This window comes from Arvicanthis niloticus, chromosome X (assembly GCF_011762505.2).
Source record: "Arvicanthis niloticus isolate mArvNil1 chromosome X, mArvNil1.pat.X, whole genome shotgun sequence".
Taxonomy (NCBI): Eukaryota; Metazoa; Chordata; class Mammalia; order Rodentia; family Muridae; genus Arvicanthis; species Arvicanthis niloticus.
This window is the reverse complement of record NC_047679.1, coordinates 101,152,304-101,164,378: the sequence shown is the minus strand read 5'-3', so window position 1 is coordinate 101,164,378 and position 12,075 is coordinate 101,152,304.

Sequence of the window (12,075 nt, the reverse complement as noted above, 5' to 3'; positions counted from 1 at the left end):
ATACTGCTAAATGGAAACAGTACTAAACGGACTCCCTCTGACTTGTTGTTATATAGGTCAATGCATCTGTCATCTGTCATCTGAGAAGCTTCAATTTATAGTAGATTGTGATTAACACAGTTATTCATGACTTGTCAACATGCAGAGAATAAAAGATTAGAGACTTTCATCCCCTTGCAAGGCTCAGAGAACACGGAAAAGGAAGAAAAGAAGGAAAGAAAGAAAAAGAGGACATCAGAAAGACTTTAGGAGCCAGAGGCAATAGATGAGAAGGAAACTATGTTTTAGATATATCAATACAGTTGAACCTATGGACTCACAGTTAGGATAACATGTACAAAACCCAGGTAAACATAAACCAGAATAAATCCAGTATAGAAAGGGAAAATGAACATGCATCCTACCCAAAACTGTAGAGCTATTGGCAACTGTTAAATGCTAGGAGGTGGGAGACAGTTCATTCTAACAGTATATTTTCTGATTAGACTACTCTATAGAAGAAGATGACATATCTAAGAATATCTTAGAATCACATCATTGATCTTGAAAGATTCTGAATCTGACACAAAGTTGGGTGGGCAAGGAACAGCACTGAATCTGGAAAAGAATGGGGACAAAGAAAATGAATATGATTAATAATAAAATTCTCAAAGAACTGGAAGAAATTGTACCTATTTTTCAGATTATAATATTTTACAAACATTATTATGTCAAAAATGTTTATTGGTATTTTGGATATTTTAATTATTTTGTGTCATCTTGTATAAACAGAAGCTCAACTCTAATTATTAAGTATACCTGATGAAAAATTTTTATATCATTTCCAATCATTGACATGCTTAGTAGTAAAAAACTAGAAAATGATACTATCAGTATGCTTATAGTGTTTTAGGATAATTATGCACTGCTATTAAAGGAATAAAAAGGTTTGCAAACAATGAAAAAGAATGATATTTATCAAATTACAGTATATAGAATGACAATTAATCCATCTCTATTTATAGATATAAATGATATTAGACAAAATCTTGGGTATTTTTATATTATTGTTCATAACATTATTCCTGACAATACCCAAAGCATATAGATGATACCAGTGCCCGTAAAGTAGTAAGGAAACACAATGTGGGACATTCAAGGGTTCAAATAGAATTAATCCTAAAGATGATGGAATTCTGACACTTACAAAAGCATATGTCAGCCTTAAAAATAATACCTAAATACAAGTCAAAGACAAAAGAAGTAATATATGTTTCAAGCTGAATCATATAGGAATTGTGTAGGCTATTTAGAAAGAGACACATTAGTAATAGAAAAGTTAAGGTAATAGGGAATGTGGAGTTATACAAATAGGACAGAACACTTTTTTTTCCAATGATGAAAAAAATTCTGCAAATGAATACTGATGATAACCATAAAAACAACTTGAATGTTTATAACTCCATTCAATTTACCAATGAAAATAATTAACATATTGTCCAGTAAAATATTTTCAGAATAATCTAAAAAAATAAATGTAAGATAAATAATAATACAGTTTTTAGGTTATCACTAAAATAACTGGGAAATTTTTGAGTTTTCTTGTAAATTATAATCACAAAAAAGTAAAGAAACACTGTATAGCAGAATTAAAAGCTTTGTGGATAAAATGAATTGCAATAAAATAACAGCTAGTATAATAGAAATAGTATCACATGAAATGAATGACATAAAATATCTCAAAGTATGAGCAGTAATAATAAAGCATAAACTTGTGTAAAATATTAAAGCTGCTTTCTGAAACTGCACAGATGAAGAAGCAAAGACAAAGAAAAATAGTCATATGTAATTGATTATTGAAATCTAATTCATGGGTAATTATTGTAAAAAGAAGAAACCTAATATCATAAACAAGAAGTAAAAATCTTTTAATTGAAAATAAACGTCTGGAATTGTAGCCCAGAAGGGATGAGATTCAGAAGGCTGTAGATATATACTATGTTCAAGATTTTTAATACTGAATGTAAACTCAACTATAAAATAAACAGAAATTGAAGTTATAAATTATATTCATGAAAATAGTGAGAAAATATATACAAATAAATTTGCTGGCCTACCACATTAAAAAATAATGCTAGTAAGATTAGTAACTCTCATACTTATAAGACAGAGGAGGTAGAATTTTTACTTTTGAATCAAGCTATGTTATGTTTTGTGCTCCCAAATAAGATGTGTGAAAAATTATACAAAATGAGATGGCACGAATAAATACAACCAAGGCATCTTGATTTCATCCACTAATAACTAGAAATCCACAATTAGAAATTTATAAAGCCCAAGGAACCTTTTCCAATATTGATGCTTAATTAGATGACTTAGAAAGATGAGAAACAGAAAATGTATGTCAGATAAAGTTTATAATGAAGACACATATAGACAGAACTGATTGTATAGTATTAACAGAAACAAAATCATGCATCATGAAAAGAAAATTCAAATAAAGGATGTAAAAGTCCTGAACACTTATTATACATCAATACTATTTGTAAAAGTAAATCTCCTGATCCCCAAGGACAATTTGAGAAAATCAACAATCTGTTAGAAAAATTGAACTTTCTTAAAAGCAATAAACCAAATTTACATCATATGGAGGATTACAGGAACCAAATGAATGAATACATTTGAAAGACAGCATATTCATTACATGCTTGGAACAGTTTAAAAGAATTTACATAAGACCTCAAGATGAATAAAAATTATGTTAAATGTGCACACTGAATTCAATAGAAGAATGAGGGAAGTAGTTTTGAACTCATTGTCACAGGATAAAACTTTCTGAACAAAAGATTGTTTGCATAGACACTAAGATGAACTATTAATAAATGAGACCTCATGAAACTGAGAAACTTCTGCATGGCTAAGGACTTGTCATTAAGCCAAATGGCAGTCTACAAAACGGGAAAATGATTTTATTACCTGTTAATTTAATGAAGAGCTAATATCTGAAATATATAAAGAATTCAAACCAGATACCAAGAAGACAAATAACTTTGTATTTAAAAAGGTACCTCTGCAAAGAATTTTTAAAGAGGAAACTCAAGGTGGCTGAGAAACAAAAAATAGTCAACATCCTTAGTCATCATGGGGATGCAAATTAAAACTACTTTGAGATTTTATCTTATACCTTTCATAATGGCCATAAACAATAAATCATATGACAACTCATGCTGATGAAGATATGACTATGGAGAACACGCATTTATTGCTGATGGTAGTACTCCTTACTTGTACTGTCTCTATGGTCATCAGTGTGGTGGTAACTCAGGAAGATGTGAATTGATCTACCACAAGAAAAAATATAGTACCCTTGGGTAAATACCTAAAAGATATTTCATCCTAACACAGAAATATTTGCTCAACCATGTTTACTGTTGCTCTGTTCATAATAGCCAGAAATAGAAAACAAATGTATCTCAACAGAAGAACAGGTAAAGAAAATGTGGTACATTTGTGCAGGGAAATATTTTTCTACCTTTAAAAATTGAAATTATAAGATTTCACATATAAATTCACATATAAATAAATGGAGCCAGAAAAAATCATGCTAAATAAGGTAATCTAGGGACAGAAAGACAAATATGCTATGTATTCACTTACACATGGATATCCGCTTTAATTAAGTCAGTGATAAACAATCTTCAATCCATAGAACCAGAGAGGGCAGGTAAGTAACTAGATGTCCTGTGTAGATCTCCATTGAAGAGGGAAATAGAATAAATAGTTATGGATAGATGGTGATGAAACAAGTGGAAACTGTGAGAGGGGAGTGTGAGGGGACAGGGGGAAGGGATGCAGGGATGCAGGGATGCAGGGATGCAGGGATGCAGGGATGCAGGGATGCAGGGATGCAGGGATGCAGGGATGCAGGGATGCAGGGATGCAGGGATGCAGGGATGCAGGGATGCAGGGATGCAGGGATGCAGGGATGCAGGAATGCAGGGATACAGAGATGCAGGGATGCAGGGATGCAGGGATGCAGGGATGCAGGGATGCAGGGATGCAGGGATGCAGGGATGCAGGGATGCAGGGATGCAGGGATGCAGGGATGCAGGGATGCAGGGATGCAGGAAGAGATAAGAAAATGATGAAAGGGAAATCAAGTGAGACTGTGAGGGGACAGAGGGATGAGAAAAAGATTAAGGGAGAGACAACTAAATTTGTGACCATTTGAAGGGTAGTATAGAAGTCTAATATAGTAGAACCTTTGTAAAATATATACATATATGAAGGCAATCTAAATGAAATCACCAAATAATGGGGGAGACAGAGTCCCAACTTGCCATTTCTTATCACGAGTTGAAATTTCCAGTGCTGCAATTGGGTTGCACCCAATTAAATTATTGGCCAAAGGAATGTCATGGGAATACTAAAATAACCCAGGATGTTACCAAATATCTAGGTTATTTTCCAGAAACTGACAGCAAGACCAAACTTCTGAAGACAACAGCAACACAACTCACTGAACATGGAGAACTCAAGCTGATGTCTACATGGAGCCTGCATTCCTACATATATGAGGAACATTCCTACATACATGAGCATGTTTGTTACAGAAAAGTACTCTTTACACTGCCAGAAAAGAAATGTCAACAGCAACCCAGACACTAACCTTTGATCTACAAAGCTTCCTGCCTGCGAATTATGCAAGAGCAATGGTGTCATAGAACTTGCGGGAACCAATATCTGATTTAATATAAGGCTCACTCCACGAGATGGTAACCATACCCAAGAATGTTTGTGTGACCATGAATCTGAGAGTAGATAACCTATGGACCTAGGGGAAAAAAAACAAATACTACTGTTCTGCTAATGAATGATAGCAATAAAATGACTCCTAAGGAAATTCTGCTACATTCATAGATTATTCATTTGCTCAGCCATCATCAGAGAAGCTTCTTGCAACAAATGGGAACAAATACAGAGATCCAGAGCCAGACATGAAAAGAATGAGGAACCTTGGAACACTCAACCTTAAAAAAGATTTCTCCCTCAAATCCATCCCTTCACAGCTTAGAGAACTCTGTTGAAGATAACAAGGGTGTAAGAGCCATAAGGGTTAGAGGATAGTAAGAAAGCAAGGCTCTCTAAATCAACATTAACATGGGCAAAGCTCTTTTTAATTTTTATTTATTTTGGCTTGTAATAATTTCCTATTAATTAGTGTATTTTATTTACTTTACATCCTGATCAAAGCTTTCCCTCTTTCCTCTCCTCCCAGTCCCTCCCTTGTACCTCTCTTCCCCACATCCTCTACCCTTTCTCTTCAGAGAAGCAGAGGCTTCCCATGGATATCAACCTGCCTTGGCACATCAAGTTGCAGTAAGACTAGGACATCTTCCACTTTTGAAGATAGGCAAGGCATCTACATTAGGGAAAGGGGTCCAGAATCAGGCAACAAAGTCAGAGATGGGTTCTACATGAAGACCAAGCTACACAGGTTACATACTTGTAGAGGGCCTAGGTCCATTCTATGCATGCTCTATGGTTGGTGGTTTTGTGCCTGTGAGCCCCTATGTGCCCAGCTTATTTGATTCGGTAGGTTTTCTTGTAGTATCCTTGACCTCTCTGGCTCCTTCAATTTTTCCTCTCCCTCTTCCATAAGATTTCCCAACCTCCACCTAAGGTGTGGCTATGGGTTTTTGTAACTGTTTCCATTAGCTGCTGCGTGTAGCCTCTCAGGAGACAGTTATTCCAGGTTCCTGTCTACCAATAATAACAGAATATCATTACTAGTGTCAGGAGCAGGCTCTCTCTCACATTATAAGTCTGAAGTTGGGCCAGTCATTGGTTGGCCATTCCCTCGATTTCTGGTCCATCTTTACCCCTTGTAGGCAGGATAAATTGTGGATCAAAGGTTTTGTGGCCTGGTTAGCATACCCATGCCTCCATTGAAAGTCTTTCCTGGTTACAGGAGGTGGCCCTTTCAGTTTCCATATCCCCTAGGTTTACTCTTATAGAATCCTTGGAGTTTCCACTATCCTAGGTTTACTAGTGTTCCTAGAGATGTTTCCTTCTCTCCACTAATTTCAGTTATCTCTTCCAGTTCTCTCTTTCCCCTTCCTCTCCACAATGAACCCCTCCTGTCTCCCTCCCTACCCCTTTTCCCATGCAGTTTCCCCCTCCCATTCCCCAATGTCTATTCTATTTCCTATTCTCAGCAATATTCAAACATCCTTCCTTGCCCACTCCTTGTTAATTAGCTTCCTTGGGTTTGTGGATTGTAGTATGGTTATCCTGTACTTTATGGCTAGTATCCACTAATAAGTAAGTACATAACATGTTTTTATTTCTGAGTCTGGGCTATGTTACTCCGGAAGATCTATCCTAGTTCGTTTGCCTGCTGGTTTCTAATATCTGAGTAGTATTTGATTGTGTAAATATATCATATTTTTAATCCATTCTTTAATTTCGGGACAACTGGTTTGTTTCCAGTTTCTGGCTATTATAAATAAAGCTGCTATGAACATAATGAGCAAATGTCCTTGTGGTATGGTGGAACAGCTTTTGGGTATATGCCCAGGAATGGTGTAGCTGCATCTTGAAGTAGAACTATTCTTAATTTTATGAAAAACCTCCAAGTTGATTTCCAAAGTGGTTGTACAAGTTTGCACTCCTACCAGCAATGAAGGAGTGTTCCCTTTGCTCCACATCCTTGCCAGCAAGAGCTGTCTCTTCAGATTTTTATCTTAGCCAGTCTGACAAGGGTAAAATGGAATCAACAGAACACTCTAACACCCTAAGGGCTAAACCCAGCCCCCACCATACAGAGTAAATTTCCAAACTCTGGACTTGAAATTCCACCAATCCCAACTGTGAAAATCGCCATTCTGGAAAGCTCTGCACCCCAGGAAATGTTATAAAAACTATGTCTTCTGCTCAGTTCTCTGCTGCTTCTCACCTGGAGCAGAGGCAGCCATCTTTCTGGGTATTTTCCTCCCAATAAATCTTTTGTGTGGGTTATTTTTTTATGTGGTATGTCTTTGTGGTGCTATCCCTTGGCATTCAACTGGCAGGATATGTTTCCCTTCAGCGCTGTAACACTTTAGGGAGCAAGCACAGGGTTAACATGAGTCTCGACTATATATCCTTTAGTGATTTCATGGGGTTCCTGAGTGTGTGAACAACTTGGTTTCTGATTATTATGCCTTGTCTTGTCTTCTTCCATCTTTCCTTCCTTCCTTCCTTCCTCTTCTTTCTTTCTCTCTCTCTCTGTCTCTGTCTCTCTCTCTCTCTCTCTCTTTCTCTCTCTCTCTTTCTTTCTTTCTTTGTCTTTTCCAAATATGATGCTAGTTTTTTTTATTTTATATAATATTATATTCTAATTTATTATTATCCCTAAGAATCTTGCTCATTTTCTAATCAGACACAGAAAGGGCAAAGATCCAGATGAAAGAGGTGGTGGAGAGGAGCTGGGAGGAGCAGAGGGAAGGGAGATTAAAATCAGGATATATTACATGAGAAAAAAATCTATTTTCAATAAAAGAAAAAGGTAAAATAAAAAGAGACTAAAAAATTCAGTTCCTAAAAGCTGACGATTATAATAGTTTGTCTGATTAATTCTAAAATGTCTAAATCCATTATTTCAGTATTATCCAATAAGCATAATACTACAAAATGAATTACTAACATTATTTATTAACAAAGAAGTAATAAAGAAGAACAAAGAAGGTAAGTGTATCTTTGAAAATACTCAGAAACCGAGTTTTCATATTGCATGAATTATCAAAACTCTAAAGAGGATAAAAAGATGAACAATGTATTAAGTATATATCAAACATAAATAAAACACTTTAAAACTTTATATTAATACTTTTATACCATTGATTAAAATTGAAATTTTCATAGTAAATTAATCAATCAAAACTCATGCAAGGAAGAAAATATGCTTGGGTTGTTCAACAATAATTTTGTAAAATGCAATAAAAAGTATACAGCTTTGTGCAAATAAAGCATGATGTCCAAACAGATTAACAGATGAATTCTACCACATTTTTATGAAAAGTTGCTTTTAACTTATACAAACAACTCCAGAATGCATAAGAATACAAAATACATTTTTATTTGTTTCTTGAAACAATTATACATTTATATAAAATCTAGAATGGTAAAAATACAAGATAACAATACAGATTGATTCCTCTCTTGAGTAGGTTAGCAAAATACAAAATAAAATTTGACTATGTATTTTTAAAGGTTGGATTTATCATCAAAAGCTATAGAAAAGATGTGGGGAGGTAACACAACTTTCTTTTAAGTCTGTCGAACTGTGTTTGATCCCCAAAAGCCATGTAAAAACTGGATATGGCCCCTCTGAGTTTCTACTGCACTTGTAGCCTGGCCGGCTGTTGATGCTATTGGCTTCTTTTACCACCAAATGCCATGTTTACATTTGTGGTCTGGACTGATGTCTAAAGCCATGTTGATGTTCATAGGTCACATTCTTGCTAAGAAGCATGGTAATGTGAATAGTCTGGTCTGTCACCTGATGCCATGGAGATATATGTGTCAGTACTGACATAGAGGGTTATGTCTGGGTCAAGGTCCTAGTGTAGCCAGGGTCTGTGTTGATGACTTCTTGTCCCAGTTACCACTGAAGGTCTATTGGAGCTCTGTAGTCTGTGGTGCAGCCTAAAGCCATGTTAATGTCCATGGGGCTGGGCTGCCTCCAAGGGTCATGTCTGGGTCCATGCTCCTACTGCTGTGGGGAGTTGTATTTGTGGTTTGTGCTGTAACCAGAAACTGTGAGGAAGACCATGTTTTATGCTCTTGCTCACTGTAAAGAGCAAGAAGGCTACTTTTGCTGAGACACAGATGACTGCAGATGCAGAATTGAGAGGAAGGGACATGGAAAGCTTCTGTGGCAACCCCTACCCTAACCCAAACCTCACCTCCAAAAAAATAAATAAATAAAAATAAAAATAAAGAAGAAGAAGAAAAAGAAAAAAAAGAGAAAAGAAACAGCCTAGATAGAAAGCTACTGAAGAAATACCACCAACTAACTCAGACAGATACAGGTACACACAGCCAAACAGTGGATGGAGCTTGGGGACTCTTATGGAAGAATATGGGGAAGGACTGGGCCCAGAAGGGGTTAGGAACTCTATAGGAAGACTAACAGAATCAACTAACTTGGATGTGTGGGGCTCTCAGGGTCTGAACCACCAACCAGCGAACATACACAGGCTGGACCTAGGCTTCTCTGCACATATATAGTGGGTGTGCAACTTGGTCTTCATGTGGGTCCTGAACTGGAGCTGCAGCTATCCTGCTGCCTATATATGGGATATATTCTACTGGCTGGGCTGCCTTGTCTGGCCTCAATGAGAAGAGCCTAGAGAGGAGAGAGGGGGAAGGATTGTAGGAGGGGGTGACTGGGAGGGGGCAATGATTGGGATGTAAAATGAACAAGTTAAAAAATGTGTGATGGGGACACTGAAGAGTAGCTCTCTACAATTAATGGCTTGATGGTTTCTGTCAGAGGAATGGGAAGGAAAGGACTCACCCATATTTAAGGAGAAAGACATTGAGAGTTTGACCATGTTTCAGTGTATAGAGAATGCTCCAGTTTGACCATGCTCCAATGTATAGACAACACAAATTAGACGTGTTTTATTTGTTATTTTGGGTTTTTCCAAGTCTTTTTCTGGAACCACCTTGAATGTCCTAGCACTCACATTGTAGACCAGGCTAGCCTGAAACTCAGAGCGATCCATCTGCCTAACTCTGCCTCCTGAGTGCTGGGATTGATAGCATGAGACACCATGCCCCACATAAATTTATTTATTTATTTTTTTATTCTTATTTTTATCTTTACTCTTTTTAGAGGGTTACAAGGGCAGGGGAAGACATAGAAGGACTAGAACCTGAGTGTGATTAGGGTGCATGACATGAAAGTCTCAAAAATTCAATAACAATATTTTGTTTGAAAATAAACTGGATATGGGAGGGGAATTATACAGGAAAAATGGATTTGGGAGGATTTTGGAGTGAGTGAGTAGTGAGGAGACAGTACATAGTATGAAATGACAAAAGAATTAGTAAAATGTATTATTTAAGATTTTTAAAGCTGGATGTATTTGTGTGCAAGGTAAGGTGTGAGGTAAGAACTGATTCCTGAAATAATATCCCCTGACCTCCACAATCAATCTGTGGAATATACAAGTATCTCTTGACCCTGACCTCTATGCAGTCCTCTCTCTCTCTGTGTCTCTGACTCTCATACACACACACACACACACACACACACACACACACACGAGTATCCTTTAACATTAAAACCTTTATGAAAACTCAAGTATAAGAGAATTTTCTTCAATTGATACAATATATTTATAAAATATTGATAAGGAATATCATGAAATTTCACTGTAGGCAAATATTGACATGTATTATTTATAAAATAATTAAAATAGAAAGGGAGAGGAATAATTTTCATCAGTTGAATATAGATGAACATTTGCTTACAAGTACAGAAAACATTTTGGGTAATTTAGTAAAATCATTGTACAATTTGATAAGTTGATAGATATAACAACAAATGTCTATTGTATTTCTAAACACTATCCATAAAATATTATAAAAATAAATTTCAACATGAAATATAATTTATGATAGTAGCAGCACTATTAACTTTCTACAAGTAAACATAATGAAAATATGTGCAAACTCTGCTCTCAGGAAACTAGTTCATTTCTTAGGATGACTAATAATAATGACAAATAAAAGAAGATAAGAAAGTTATCAAAATAAAATTATCAGTTATTTCTAACTTAAATAGTTACCCAAATCCCAATTATAATAAAAACTAAATTGTTTGGAGACACAATTATAAAACATTATTTGGTAGAGTAAAAATACAAGATTAGCCAATTTCCAACAATAAAACCATTGTAGATAGACATGTCTACTAGACTTATTTTATATTTGTAATTATAAAACCATGTTAACTTTCACTGATGGGGACAAATGCATCAACAGAATACAAAAGACACTGGTATACAATTGTGCATTATTCTCAAACATATCATAAGAAATAAGTACCATCAAAGATCATTAGAAAAACTCAACATAAATAATAAAAATAAAAGTGGTTCTTCTTAAAAAAACATCATGTAAAATATATACTAAAATGTCAGAAAATGGCTCAAATCATAGTTTAAAATGTAAGTGAAAACATTTCTCTACTCAGTATGGAAAGAAACCTTATATAAATTTTAAAACATTTTAGCTCTTAAAGAAGAAAATTAATAAGATTGGTCATAAAATCAGCAGTTTCTGTTTAGCAAAGAATATTCTAAGCAAAGTAAAAGTATAATTCTAAAACTGAGAAAAATAATTATGGTAAGTTTAGTCAGTAAAATATTTTTACTAAGAATTATTGTTACTATGAATGCTAGAAAACTAAATTTTAAAGATTAATAAAAGATTCAAGTGTGAATTTTATAGAAGAAATACATGTGTCAGTAAATGTATGAATAAACTGGTGACATTCTGAGTATTCATGGAAGCAAAAACCAAGATCATAAAAATAATCTATTTTATGTGCATTCAATTTACAACAATGAAAGTTTCTCTTACAATGCCCTGCATAGCAATGGCAATGGATCAATAGGCTCTAAGAAAAATATAAACCTAACAATTTGTGTGAAAAGAGCTGGAGAAACATAGGAGTGTTTCTCCAATCAATCCATTTCTCCAGCCACAATAATTAGGAGGTGGGAACTAGGAGGATCATGAGTTGAAGGACATACTTCCACCCATAAGTGTAAGTTGAATAGATGTATGGGCTATTTGAGGAAAAAGATAGAAAGAAGCAGAGAAAACTTAGAAAAGAGACAAGGAAACAAAAAAAGAAAATAAGGGAATATGGAAGGAAGAGAACAGGGGATGAAAAGAAATGAAGTAGAAAGTGAAATGTGGTGCAGTCTTTGTAACCCACAGCACTGGAGTATTTACAATGGCTAGAGTGGCAAAGGGGAAGAAAAACTGAATAACTTATTATCATCTTTTTAGCTTTCTACTTGAGTCGGTTTATAC